Source organism: Cervus canadensis, chromosome 4 (genome assembly GCF_019320065.1).
Source record: "Cervus canadensis isolate Bull #8, Minnesota chromosome 4, ASM1932006v1, whole genome shotgun sequence".
Lineage (NCBI taxonomy): Eukaryota > Metazoa > Chordata > Mammalia > Artiodactyla > Cervidae > Cervus > Cervus canadensis.
Genome location: NC_057389.1, coordinates 79,995,790 through 80,011,357, shown reverse-complemented (window position 1 = coordinate 80,011,357; position 15,568 = coordinate 79,995,790). Strand labels below are relative to the sequence as shown.

Here is a 15,568-nt window from a genome sequence, read left to right as displayed (position 1 = left end):
GAAAGTTCAAAGTAAAATCATCTTGATAGGCTTTTCCTCTGTGGCAGGTAGACTAAAAAATGAGGCGGCTTCCAGTAGAAATATCTTATTGATACTTAAGAGAAAGAAGCTTTTTAATATCTTCTGTTTAACCAACTCAACCTAAAATTCTGCTACTTTATTCATCATCAAAAGTTCAACTCTTGCTCAGTAATTGGCATAGTTATACTTCTTAATTTGGAAAATTTAGCAAAGATTAAAAACACATTTGAAAAAATCCATTATAATCCTATGCTGTGAAACATTTAAGCTATGCCACATGATTTTCTATTTCACTTGTTCTTAAGTTGCAATTAAGAAATATTTAGTGATTACTTCTGTCCTTAATAAGGCCAAAAGACTAGCTAATAAACTTAAGGGGATACAAACATGAATAACACAGTCTTTCTGACTAAGCAATTCAGTAGGTGATCTAGAGGCAACATGCTATCATTAATGGGGAAACAACAGTAGGATAAAATGAAAAATTTCATAAAGTTGATAAAGCAATTTGTGAGGTGATAGCCGAGGTTAGAAATCAGCCAAAGGTGTGTTAAGTAACATTTACTGCCTGGGAAATTCCATGGGCAGCTGAGCCTGATGGTCTACAGTCCATGGGGTTGCAAAGAGTTGGACACGACTGAGCATACAAGTTCACATGTAGCACTTATATATGGTAGGCAGATTTCTAAGCACTTAAATCTAGTTACTCATTTTATCCTTACAGCAGCTCTTTGAGGTAGGATCTATCACCCCTCCCCGACTTTAACAGGTGAGGTAAATGAAGTACAGACATGACAAGCTACTCAAATGAGGTGGTGTCCCAGCAATCTGGCTGAGGAATTGGTCTTCTTAACTACTCTCCTATGCTACTTCTTAACTCAAAGAGGAACTATTATTAGTAGAGTAGCTTTTGGATTTCTGGAACCTCTACTTCTTCAAAACTCCCTGATGTGGGATATAATAATGCATATAAATAAAAAATCTGATAACTCCTTTCTCTAGATGTTACCATCTTTATGTTTTACTCTAAAATTAAATTCTACATTAAGTATATGTCACATACTCTAGTATATATGGATTACATAATGTGGTCATCTTGTATGACAGTATGAATGGTCTCCTTCAAAGTATGTCTATGTAGGGAATAAGGTTTATTTCCATATTTTCCAATTTTGGAAATACCCTTTCATACCATCACAATAGCTTCCTGCATAGATTTGTTAAATTGTTAGATTATTTCCCATTTTACTTTTATGAAATATTGATGATAATGTCTATTAGTCTTGATTGAAAAATGCAGCAACTAGAGTAGACTCAGTTTTGTAGGGTCTAAAGCCTAAACAATATGGAGGACTTCTTTCAGAAGAAGCACTACAAAATTAGGTGCAAAGAATGAATATTGAATTAGAAGTGCTTCATTCTGATAGGCCCTAAAAGTTTCAGCTTTATTAGCCTGAATGATAAACCATCACTTCAGATAGTAACTAAAATAAAATTTGAAAAAATTCCACAAGAATAAAATACACAAAAAGAATGCTTCACATTTTTTTCCCTCAGAAGGATCTTGTAATTTTAAACTTTATATGTATCACCTCATTTGATTTTTTTCTCTCCTTTTAATTTCTCAGTCATCTGGAAAAACTATTCACAACAGATCTCTCCATTTTGTGAGATGAGGAAAAAGAAAGGGTCAGTGATTTGCTCCACGTCACAGAAGCCTGTTAGGGGTCTTTCCACTATTCTTTTCAGCAGATGAATCTGAAGAAAGAATATTTTATATCAGAAGCAAAGAAGCCGCTTTTCTTAGGATCTTTAGTGTTATTTTACTGGAGAAGAAGCTAAGCTTGGACAAATTTACAACAAAGTAAAAGCCCAAAGTGTGGAATTCCAGAGTACAGAACATTGTTGGATAAATTTACAACAAAGCTCAAAGCCCAAAGTGTGGAATTCCTGAGTACAGAACATTGTTTCACCTTGTAACTGGTAGCACTGTTGGGAAAACCTTTCATTTTGATGTGACACAGACCTTTTGAACCTTTCTTTTTTTCCCCTAGAGATACTCACATCCCTCCCTGCCCCCTGCCTCCCCACAAAGTAGTGTAATTTTGAAGAAACTACTTAGCCCAGCATCGGTTGTTGTTGTTGTTATTGTTGTTTTTAAACCCTTATTTTTGTATTTTTCTAAGACCATCATAACATGGACTTCAGTCACAATGAAGAAATTAAATACTTTGACAGCTTCTTGGCTCTTCAAGTTTGAATCTTAAAGTTATCAAGTGTTTCCATGTTTCAAATAAATAAAAAAGTATTTTTTTTTTTTTGCTTCCTCTACTTTATCCCCCTGTTTTTAGCTCTCATTGAGTTGTTTTATTGTTTAGTTGACTTTGGGAAGATCTCCTGGAGAAGAAAATGGCATCTCACTCCAGTATTCCTGCTGGAGAAATCCCATGGACAGAGGAGCCGGGCGGCCTACAGGCCATGGGGTCACAAACAGTCAGACGCGACCGAGCAACAAACATCCACAGGCTGTGCATCATTAGCCCCTACCCTGTTACCAGGCAACGGTGGTGAAAGTCAAAGTGAGAGGGATCTAAGCGGGTCTCCTGCACTGCAGGCAGAGTCTTGAACGCTGAGCCAGCGGACCGTTAGTGGTCCTACTCAGTCATTGGTCAGCGCCGCGGCTGGACCCGCCCACAAGCGACCGTCAAAGAGCCGCCAGTTAGCGAGCGCGTTGAGTCCATGGTGGGCCTGCGCAAAGTGGCGGTCTTGGTACAGAGAGCAAGGTAAGAGGCCATTCATGGCCTTCTACCCCAGACCGTCCAGTTCACAGGCTCTGGGCCAGCAGGTGAGCGGTGGGTGGGGAGCTGGGGGCGGCGGGCCCAGGGAACAGGCTGGGGGCTGTGTTTTGCAGGGCTCTAGAGCCCTCAGCCGGAGAAGGCAATGGCACCCCACTCCAGTACTCTTGCCTGGAAAATCCCATGGACGGAGGAGCCTGGTGGGTTGCAGTCCATGGGGTCGCGAAGAGTCGGACACGACTGAGCGACTTCACTTTCACTTTTCACTTTTATGCACTGGAGAAGGAAATGGCAACCCACTCCAGTGTTCTTGCCTGGAGAAACCCAGGGACGGGGGAGCCTGGTGGGCTGCCATCTATGGGGTCGCACAGAGTCAGACACGACTAAAGCGACTTAGCAGCAGCAGCAGAGCCCTCAGCAAGGCCGTTCGGGCCACGGTGGAGCCTCTCCCCGATCCCTTCCTCTGCGACCTAATGGCAGAAGCTGTTTGCTTAGGATGCAGTCTTTGGGACCTGGCTCCCATCGTTTGGGTGGCCTGAGGAACCTGAGGGCCAGTTGGCTCCTGGGTGCCTGGCTCCCTCAGGGATGACAGCTGGACAGGGTCTGGGAACCTGGCCCTGATAGAGCTGTCAACTGATATCTGCCTCCTTAGCCAGGACTGGGACCTTGGAGGGTGAAAACTATGCCTTGGGATCTTGCCCTTTCTTGTCAGAACAGAGTGAAACATTCCTTTGGTAGAGATTTACGGGAACATCCTTACCTGACCATGACCTGAACTCAAGAACAAAGGATGTGATGCCAAGAAGTTTGCAAAACTTTCCTAGAAAAGGGCTTCGCTGAAAGCTTTCAGAGAGCTTGGGGGATTTTAAGGCATGAGTGACCTGTCTCTTTGCATGGTCCTGCAGTAAACCTTTCTCTGTTCCAAACTCTGACATTTTGGTATTGTTTGGCCTCTGTGTATTGGGCACATGGACTTTTGGTATTATTTATTGTTTTTTAAGTCATCATATCTGACTCTTTTTGGGACCCTGTGGACTGGTGGCCTGCCAGGCTCCTCTGTCCATAGGATTTCCCAGGCAAGAATACTGGAGTGGGTTGCCATTTCTTTCTGTAGGGGGTCTTCCCGACCCAGAAATTGAACTCTGGTCTCCTCATTGCAGGTGGATCCTTTACCATTGAGTTATCTGGGAAGTCCCATGGGGATAATAAAACAAATGCGGGGGTGGGGTGGGGGGACCCTTAAGATTTGATACAGTGTCTGGATTATGACTTCCTGTTGTATTTCTATGGTAACACTTCACCAACCTTGTCACTATAACAGCAGTTCTTGAGTGTCCTACTTGCCACCACATACTGTGCATGCCTAATCCTCAAAACAGTCCTAAGAGGCGCTACTTGCCCCGTCTTACAGATGAGAAAACTGAGGTTTGGAAAAATTAGGTAACTAGACTAAGGTAATGCAGTAAGTGCTGGAATTGTGATTCAAATGCAGGTCTGAGTAACTCCAAGGCTCCTGCCCTTCCCTCATATATTACTGTTCAGATTAGAAATATGTAGTAGTTTTGGTGTCATCTACAAACTGCTGTGGTGCCCCGCCTCCATTATGGTCTCATGTGATCCCCCACTTTCTTGGGTTTCTCCCCCTTAATGGTCCCCATGCCCACTGAATACACTGGGCCAACCTGTGTAAGCAACAGGATATTGCAAAAATGCAAAATACTTGTTGGTTTAGTATTGCTTGAGGGAACTTCTATCCCAGGCAGAGAGAAAACAGACACAGAGGTATGAAGCTATGAAAATGTGAGGCATCTCTGAGGGATTATTTATTAAACTAAAAACCAATGTTTATTAAATTATTTATATTTATTAATTTAGTTTTAGAGTAATTAAGCTTATTAAGCTTAAATTAATTCAGTGTAGAATTAAGTTAAAATTAAGCTTATATTTATGGAAACAGGAATTTCAGCCTATGTTGCTCCTCGTAGCCTTTCAGTTGTGACTTTTCTCCTCTCTCTTCCCAATGGCAAGGGTAAAGCAGTTGGGACCATAGTGAAGCAAGTAGCAGTTGAGATCTAATAATGAATTAGAAGAAGAGTGAAATTAGTGGGAGAGTGAAAAGATTCTAGACTTGGAGTCAGAAGATCTGAGAGGTCATCTGACTTTGCCATTAGCTGCTCTTCCTGCACTGAGCATATTACCAACTTGTCTGCTGCTCCTCAGCCTTCCTGGGGCATAGTCAGCAGCACCCCAGCAAGGGTCAGCTATTCTGGTCAACTCAGGGGAGCTCTTTAAGTGTCCATCATCCACCCCCATTCATTCATCCAACATTTATCATTGTTTAGCTTAGGCCAGGAACTGTGCCAAGTGATTGGTTAGGAATAAAAGGCAGAGTGTAAGGAAGAGAGATATTGACAACAAGTAAGATTGAGTGTGTGATAAATGCAGTAATGGAAATAAACAAAAGGTACAATGTAAGTCCAGAGAAAGGAGGATAAGGTCAGGGTAGACTTTCTGACGGCAGTGGTACCTGGTCCAGCTTTGAAAGACAGCTCAAACTTTACTCTGCCTGTGTGTTGTAGGCAGTGTGTGTGTGTTAGTCAGTCAGTTGTGTCCAACTCTTGTAGGCAGAGAAGAAGTTCAAAGGCCCCGAACTAGCGTGTGTGGCTGGAGTGTAATCTCTCTGGGGTACAAACAGGGCAAGAGATGTGACAGAGAAGCCGACCAGGTCACAGAGTGCCCTCCTCACAGTCCAAAGGACAATGCTCAGAGATAAATCAACACACTTGTGTGATCTGACTATTCCTGCTTCCAAGTTTCTTTTTCCTTTTGCAGGAGCATGGTTGGAGTGAGAAAGGCTTCCCAGGTGGTGCAGTGGTAAAGAACCCACCTGCCAAAGCAAGAGATTCAATAGATGTGGGTTTGATCTCTGAGTTGGGAAGATCTTTTGGAGTAGGTAATGGCAACCTGCTCCTTTATTCTTGCCTGGAAAATTTTGTGGACAGAGGAGCCTGACAGGCTACATGGGGTTGCAAAGAGTCCGACATGACTGAACACATACGCTTGGAGTGAGGCTTGTTCATGGCACCCTGTTCTGCCCCTTTGGGTTTATTGGAGGGAATAAAGTAGAAGTTTCTTTTTCTTCAGGATCATCCTGGCAGCTGTGAGCCTTCCACATTAGGAAAAGTTTATTTTTTCCCACTAAACATTTGAAATGTGTAGTTTATTTCTAGATCTAAGTATTGCAACATTGGGATTAACAGGAAATATGCTGTGGGAAATTATAGCTTGGAGAGTTCAGTCAATAATTTAATCTTCAAGGTACATGCACCTTCCCTACCCTTTATGGTTGTCTGAGTGTGTCTGTCTCCAGCAGAAACTGAAGTCCCTTGGAAATAGGAGCTGACTCTTTAAAAATTTTTTTCTTTTTCTTTTAATTGGAGGCTAATTATTTTACAATATTGTGGTGGTTTTTGCCATACATTGACATGAATCAGCCATGGGTGTACATGTGTTCCCCATCCTGAACCCCCCTCCCACCTCCCTCCCCATCCCATCCCTTCTTTAGCCATTTCTTTACTCCACAGGAGTCTCTCCTTATCTTAGAGTTTCTTCTTTGTGCTAGGTGCTAGGGATACAGAGACAAGGATGTATTCCTAGCCTCTAAGAGCTCTAGGTGACAAGTGAATATTACCATTATTATTCTCCCACTGCCTTATAATAATCACAGCTAGTGTCAGAACATTTGCTGTGTGCCAAGCACTTTCTGTATTATCTCACTTAATACTCTCCACAATCCTATGGTTATCTCCATTTTACAGTTGAGGAAAGTGAGGCACAGAGGAATTACACAGTTTAGAAAGTGATGAAACCAGATGTACACCAGGCAGTCCTCCCTAGACAGAGCATCCCTAACACAGAGATCTTAGAAAGTATTCCATAACTTTCTAATAAATGAAATTACCCACCATACTTGTTCTTTTGTCATTGCTCAAAAGTACATAGAGCAAATACCATTGTGTTTTAACATAAATTTAACTGAAACTGACAGGATCATAAAATGACTAAATGTAAAAATCAGAATCCCAGAAAAGTCTTCTTAAACTTCACTTTTTCAGAGAATTATGCCTGTCTCTGAAACCAGTGTCCCCTCTGGGGTTGTAAAAATCACCATGAAGAAACTGAATGAAATGACCCTTGAAGGTTGGATTTGATATCTGGAAGTAGTCCAAATAATTGGAGCCAAGCCAGGTGAATAAATTGGTTAATGAAGTTGGATAACTATTTTGGTTTTGTAACTGGCTGTGTATTCGCTGCATGAACTCATTTCATTGGTTCAGTTTTGCCATATGGTAACAACAGAAAACTTCTCTTCCTTTTCTGTTACTTGCTTTCTTCACCTAAGCAACATAGAGAGTAACCATAATCCATCTATCACAGGAAAAAGCCACCAAAGTTTATAAGGTCATATCTGTAAAAAGTTCCCATGAGTATGCCACAGTGCACATAGAGGAGACTATTATTGTTACTGCTGGTTTATGTAGAAACAGTTATTCATCACTTATGTACTTCTTGGCAGGGCTTTCAATTTCCCTCATCCAGCCCCACATAGATACACATGGAGGAAACTCCTAGAATTTCCACATCAGTTACCCTTGGCTGGTTTTATTTTGTTAAACCTGGAGGAGAGGTAGGAGGGAGGAAAGGAGGGAAAGAGAGAAAGAGAGGGAAGGAAAGAGATGAAGGCATGGAAATGAATTTGACTTTTAAAAATCTGTTACAACAAAAAAAACTCTTAATGAAAATGGGACTTTAAGCTAAACTTATCCATAATAGATTTCCATGAGGTTTTAAGACCAAAAGGCTCAGATCTCCTGGAGAACACAGACACAGAAGCAGTTAGAATTAGGAGCATATCAAGAGTTTGTGGATTGAAGGCTTATACTGCTTTAGGGTCTTCTTTTAGAGAAATTATGAACAAAAAATTAGGCATGAAAGGGAGTATATATTTAGAAAGAGGAAAGAAGTCAGGTTATTAGTTTGGAAATAGCTGACAAACTCCATCAATATCTCCAAATCCAAAAAACTAATGTAACACTCTTATAAATTAACTGCCTGACATATTCTATGCTGTTTTCTTATTTTTTAACTGATACTTGTTGATCCTTTCATATTGACACAAGTTTTATAATTTTCAATTAGAGATAATACAGTCTTTTCTCTAGAAAAAGTTTGAGAGTGAAAGTCACTCAGTCATGTCCAACTCTTTGCAACCCCGTGGACTGTAGCCTGCCAGGCTCCTCCATCCGTAGGATTTTTTTCAAGCAAGAATTCTGAAGTGGGTTGCCATTTCCTTCTCCAGGGTATCTTCCTGACCCAGGGATTGAACCTGAGACTCCTGCATTGCCAGCAGACTCTTTACCATCTGAGCCACTGGGGAAGCCACGAGTTTTATCAATAGGTTAGACATTTTCAGACAGTTTCAAACCTGTTCTTGATAATGTCATGCTAAAATGTACTATGTGACACACACAGACACAATGGCTGCTTTTAGTATTACCTTGGGTTTGTGCCCCATAAACAAAGAATTCTGATAAATTGTGTAATAAGCATGAATAAAGTTTGGTATACTTATATCAGCTGCATTATCAAGTATCAAGTCTTTTTTTTTTTTTTTTTAAGTATCAAGTCTTAACAGGAGAGAGAATTTCTGGTTTGACTTGGTGTTAGTGAGAACAGAACCCAGAAGTTACTATTTACACATGTGATGATGGGAAGACCTTGCTGGAGATAACCTTTGGCTCTGTACATTTCCAACTTAATTTCTCTTCCATTACCTACGTGCTTCTCTTCCATTACCTACGTGATGCATGGCACTTGTAGGACATGTTTATATGATGGTATCATCTTTGGTCCTACACCTTTCTTCCCCCCTAATGTTTATTTATTTATTTGGCCATCACAGGTTTTAGTTTCAGCATGCAGGATCTTCACTGTGGCATGTGAACTCTTAGTTGTGGCATGTGGGATCTAGTTCCCTGACAAGAACTCAAACCTGGGCTCCCTGCATTGGGAGCGCAGAGTCTTAGCCACTGGACCACCAGGGTAGTCCCTGGTCCTGCACTTCTGTGTCATCAAGCAAGGTGAATTTGCTTAGTGGAGTATTCCTGGAAGCCAGGAGGACTAGTGATAACTTAACACATAGAAATGATGGCAAATCACATAAATATATTCCACTTATCTCTAATTAAATATATCTCCAAACAACTTCCCCTTAGTCCACAGTGCCAAAAATGCCCTTGGCTACCTGACTGGAGGGGACATGTAACAGAGAGAAAATTGGAATGAAGAGAAGGCAATTATAATTGTAGTTAAAATATTATCTGAAAAGTTTATGAAAATGTATGACTACATGAATATCTTGGTAGGGACATTCCCAGGGCCTTGGAAAGGCCCAAATAAGTGAAGGTGGAAGATTAAGCTTCTTTGGTTTTATAATAAATACTTCCCTTTGACAATACATTCTGATACATAGTTAATATGGGATAATAAGAAAAGGCTTCTAGTTTTGAGGGCAGAAGTAAGGGGGCAAGGGAAGAGCTCTGATGTTATACTAAACCTTTCAGGAGGTGCATCTGGAAAGATGAATAGGAATTTTCAGACTTACTGCATTTACAAAAGCCTGGTAATAGGCTTGAGCATGTGTATTGAGAGAATCCTGGGTGCTTTGTATCATTAGACAGTAGACAAGTGTCTGGCACAGTTTGGGAAGAAGACTGTAGGTCCCTCTTCTTCTGGCAATGTTAGTTCTGGGGAGTTCTCTTTTCTTCTTGGAAAATTCTAACTCTTCCATCAAAGAGGCCTCTTCCTCTGTATGTCACCTCCTTGTTCTAACTTCCACTACATCATTGTACCCCAAGGCCCAGCAGAGTTCACTGATCCTACCATCTTGACTTTACCTGCTCACCTGACCCCACCTCACCTCACTCCATTCACTGAAGTCCTTGCCTCATACTCAGGACACTATTATCTTTCCCCTTAACACAGTCCTGCTTTCTTTGTTTGCTAGCCTTCACCCCTGTTCCTAGAGAAGGAAGCCCATTTCCTGAAACTCAACCTCCCTTTAGCTTCTAAATATCACTCTTAACTCTACAGCTCCTGTGAACAGGAGCTGAGGCCATGGGGCTTACCTAGTATAAATGGATCAAGGTATAGTATCTACCATGTTCCTGCTCTTCAGGTACCAAACAGTCTTCTATCCTTTCCCTAATTGCAGAAATGGGACTGGCTAAGAAAAAGCAAGGTTCTTGGGAGGGGAGAGTGGAAAGGAAGAAGGGTCAACATCTCCTTTACCACTCATTGATGACAACTGATGAGCAGGGGAGTAGAAGCAGAGTTGTTGGAGCCACTAAGAGGAGGCGCAGTGAAAGTGACTCAAGGCTCTTTTGAACCTACCAAGTTCATCGTCTACTGCAGCCTGGAGTAGTTCCCCAAACCATAGCCCAGCACTGGTTCCATCCTAGTTTCACATTCCAGCTTGGTCCTGCCACATATTTGCCCTCTTTTGTTGTCGTCTTGGCCCTTGTTTATGCCCCCAAAGCCCATGGTGCCCCATTTAAAACATTAGCTTCACTGGGCAACTTTCATCTTTGCCTAAAATGGAAATAGACTGACAATCTAAAAAGAAATATTTTGGAGAAACAAATTTTTTAAAAGCAATAGATCTAATGGCTAATTTGTATAGTAAATCTCCAAAAACTAATTTAAAAATACCTGATTTTTATTTGCTGAATGACTAATTTATGGAAATATTAATTCATCGGAGCCTTTTCCAGTCTATTTATGAAGCTTAAAGCAATTCGTGTTTTTCAAGGTCTTCCAGTGTTCTGTATTTTGGGAAATGATGACTTCTCATGAACTTCAAATGAAGTGCTGTGTGCTTTATGAGTGCCAGAGATTTTCAAATGAGGATCATCTTAGTGGAGGCTAGGAAAGCACTCAATAGTTTCAACAACCTTTTAAAAAACCTCAACAAGAAGGAAACATCTTTAACCTCAGAAAAGTTGATAAAATCTGAAATAAAAGCATTCCCTTTTAAATTAGGAACAAAGTGAGAAATTCTGGATTTACTATTTATACTCCACATTATATGGAATTCCTTGCTTGTATAATTAAATTAAAAAGTTTTAGAAGGACTAAAGTTCAGAAAGATAAAATTTTTTTTTTTAATTTCAAATAATATTATTCTCTACAAAAAACACAGCCTACAGATTATTAACATTAATAAGATTTAGCAAGAATGTAGAATATAAGATCAATTTAGAAATTCAATTATATTTCTGTACAACATCAACAAAATAAAATGCAATTAGCTTTTCCAAAAACATCGAAGGTGTAAAGTACCTAGGAATAAGTCTAACAAATGATGTGCAAGATTTCTGTGTAGAATTCTCTAAAACTTTATCAAAGGATATTAAAGATGTAAATAAATGGAGGCCACATCATGTATTTGAGTAGGTATATTGAGCACCATAAAATGTCACATTTTCTCAAATTGAGCAATAGATTTTCTGCAATTTCAACTTTTAAAATAAATCTTTACTTGACAAGCCACATTCTAAAATTTAAATGGAAGAGCAAAGGGTCAAAAGTAGCAAATCACTTCTGAAGTAGGTAAGAAGTCTTGTCTTATCAGATAAAAAGCTTTCCTTATAAGTGACAGTAATAAAGACAGCAATGTGTGATAGAGCTGCATTGCAGATTAATGGGGAAGGAAAGTCTATTCGATGAATAAGGTGGGAGAACTCATTATCCATATAAATGATTAGACGATTCCCTAATTCACACTGGAAATAAAAATAATTCCAAATATATGTGCTGTACTGCGCTTAGTCGCTTAGTCATGTCCGACTCTTTGCCACCCCATGGACTGTAGCCTGTCAGTCTCCTCTGTCCATAGAATTCTCCAGGCAAGAATACTGGAGTAGGTTGCCGTGCTCTGCTCCAGGGGATCTTCCTAACCCAGGGATCAACCCAGGTCTCCTGCCTTGCAGACGGATTCTTTATGATTTAAGCCACCAGGGAAGAATTCATTATCTGTAGAAATGATTAGATGATGCCTTAATTCACACCAGAAACAAAAATAAATTCCAAATACATAAAGGATCCTAGTTTGAAAAGAAGACATTTTTAGAAGAAAATACACAAGCACATTCTTATAACCTCAGAGTGGAAGGCGTTCTTAAGTTACAGATAGTGCAAATTATTAAGAAAATAAGATATCACCTCACACCGGTCAGAACAGCTATTATCAAAAAGACAACAAATAACTAGCATTGGTGAGGCTATGGAAAAAAGGGAAACTTCATGCACTGTTGGTGGGAATGTAAATTGGTATAGCCACTATGAAAAACTGTATGGAGGTACTTCAGAAACTTAAAAATAGAACTACCATACAATTCACTATTTTTACTTCTGGGTATTTATACAAAGAAAACAAAAACACTAATTCAAATAGGTGTATGCACTTCAGTGTTCAAAGCAGCATTATTTATAAAAGTCAAGATATGGAAGCAACCTAAGTGTCCATCAACAGAAGAATGGATAAATGTTTGGTATATATATACAACAGAATATTTCTCATATACTATAAAAAGATTGAAATTTTGTCATCAACAATGTGAGTGGACCTGCAAGACATTATGTTTAGTGAAATAAGTCAAATAAGTCAGAGAAAGACAAATGTATGATTTCATTTATATGTGAAATCTAAGAAATAAAACAAAGGAAAAAATATAACAAAACAGTAATGGACTCATAAATACAGAGAACCAAACTAGTGATTACCAGAGAGGAGAATGATAGGGTCAGGGACAAAATAGGTCAAGGTGATTAAAAGGTACAAACTACTAGGTATAAAATAAGCAAGTTACAAGGATGTAATGTTTAGCACAGGGAATATAGTCAATATTTTATAATAACTTTGTATGGAGTGCAGTCTATAAAAGTATTGAATTACCATGTTGTACACCTGAAATGTTGTAAGTCAACTATACTTCAATAAAAAATATAATAAGCAAACTAATAAGTTAAAAATAAGAGCTCAGACATAATAGACAACATGAACAGACAAGTCATATGCTGGAATAAAACATTTACAACACACATAGCTCACAAAAGATCAGTATTGGGAGTATTTCAAAACCTACCTAAAAATAAGGAAAAAATAGTAATCTCTCCATTTCTGCTTCTGCAAAGGGTCATAAATTCATAAGCAGTAATTTAAAAGAGGAGGAAATGAAAATGACCAACAAACATACTGAAAAGATGCTTCTCTTGTCTTAATAAGAGACATGCACATTAAAACCATTTATTTTGAAATGCCATTTCACACCCTCCAGATTAGAAAGCAATGAAAATTTAGATAATGGCAATGTTGATGAAGCAGAATAACTGCTGGTGGTAGCATCAATGACACAGAACTTTGAAATGGAATTTGACATAATGAGTAAAGTTAATCATGTCCATAATATGGCCCCACTGTTCCTCTCCTAGGTAGGTACCTTGGAGACACTCTGGCACAAGCTCATCGGACACCTGGGCAAGACGGAGTGTTGCTTGAATGAGCAACAAACAGGAAATACCCAGAGAGGACCAAAAGGGAACATCACATTATGACACTCCCCTAAATCTTCTAGTGGTTTCCCACCTCAGTTAGAATAGGATTTTAAACTCCTCATCCTCTGCTTTTCTCTCTGATTTCATCAGGTGCCCATTGTGGTTCCTCAGGACACATGTCTTCTCCACTTCAGAGCAACATGCTCCTTCCCAGTCATTTTGCGCTTGGCTCTTTTTCATCCTTAAAGTCAGCCTAAATATCACTTGGAGAGTCCTTGACTTGCCACTTCATCTAAAGTAGTTTTTCCCATCTTAATTTCCATCTCTGCCCTGAAATTATTTCCTATAATAGCATACATTAATATTTAAATTATGCATGTATATATACATTAATTAATAGTATATATATATTTTTTGCCTATGTTCAATGTTAAATTCATAACTTTCATAAGGACAGGGACTAGGTCTATCTTGCTTTTTTTTTTTTTTTCCTATCTTGCTTTTGATTGTACTTGCTGTGTCTTCCACATAGCCTGGTGTATAATACTTAGTCAATAAATCTTTGTTGAACTGAATGATTGAATGAAAAAACTGCATAAATTGTATGTATCTGTTTGAGCAGTTTGTTGATCTGAGGGTACATTTGATTAGCTTTAGTTCATGGGAAAGATAATGGGATAATATAACAGCCACGTAAATCCCCAACATTTATTTAGAAGGTAAAGGGAAGGATTTATCTTTTTTGATTCTTTTTTAAATTGAAGTATAGTTAATCTTCAAGGTTGTGTCAGTTTCGGGTGTACAGAGAGTGACTCAGTTATATGTCTGTGTATGTTTTTTTCCGATTCTTTTTCCTTACAGGTCACTACAAGACTTTGAGCATAGTCCCCTGTGCTCTACAGTAGGTCCTTGTGGGTTTCTATCTGATTTTTGACCTCAAATAATTAACCAACACATGACTGAGTGCTTCAAAAAATTATTTTAAATGATTTTATACACAATATGTAAAGTAGATCTTTCAACTAGACTAAAACTCCTCTAGTGCCAAAATATTTGGAGGTATGAATAATGTTTTAAGATAGGTTCCAATACACATAAAAAAACCTTACATATACTAATGTATAGATTTGATGTTGAATATTCAAAGATGCAGGTAAAATAGGCCTGGGTTCTTTTTAAAAAGTCTTAAATATGGATTGATGTAGGTTTTTATTTTATTAGTATTCCATTTATCTATATTTATTTAAATCATGTGTATTATATGTACTTAAATTATATTTTGCATATTTTATACATTTTAATAGTTTTATACATTTAATTTAATTTTTCCTGTTTAGATCTTGAGCTACAAGAAGAGTTTGCATTACAGTCAATGTAAGAGAAGGATTAGGTAGACAGAGTAATTAAAGAAACAAATTTCAGGAAAATATGGAAATAATCCAAGAGTTTTACATTTTCAATCAGAATTGTACTCTTACTCAAATAACTATAATGCAAGTAAGGTAGCTTTATTTTATTGATGAGTGGAAAAATTAAACTCACTTTAAATAGATGTATTGAGAAATATTTTACGTAAATTCAGGCTCTTGATCTCAAAAACTTAAAAAAAGTGATTGAATTTGTCTTCCTAAACTGACAGTCTAATATGTGAATGCTATTAGTGGAATTTCTTTATTTTCTATTTAAATTTTAAAAGCTATAATTTTGAGTACTTTTTTGTGTAAATGATTTAAAATGATTAAAAAATAAATCAGATGATTGACTTTCTGGATATGGTGCTATGCAAAAGTGAAGTTCAGATATGGAGATTCCTCTTCTACTTTGACTTGATTACTTTACATGGAAGTTACATTAATGTTTATGCCAGATGGAAAGTAAATTTTAGGTGGTTAGCATGCTGTAATGTATATAGAAGTAGAAACATAATATTATAGACCAATGTCACCTCCATTAAAAACATTTACACCGAAGTTGGATGAGTTATAATCTATAAAAATTTGATTGTGTTGTATATCTGAAACTCATATAGTTTTGTAAGTCAGCTAAACCTCAATTTTATAAAAGTTGGATGAGAAACTTTTTCTTGTAATGGATTTCCACCTGCACTTGGTTTCCCCATTTTATAAGCTGCTAGAAAA

General features: G+C 38.3%; 1 protein-coding gene across 2 annotated transcripts in view; it reads right to left on the bottom strand.

The window, feature by feature from the left end:
* Positions 1-15,568, bottom strand: part of GRAMD2B (GRAM domain containing 2B) — a 118,801-nt gene that overhangs the window by 101,998 nt on the left and 1,235 nt on the right. The gene's annotated exons all lie outside the window — the stretch shown is intronic.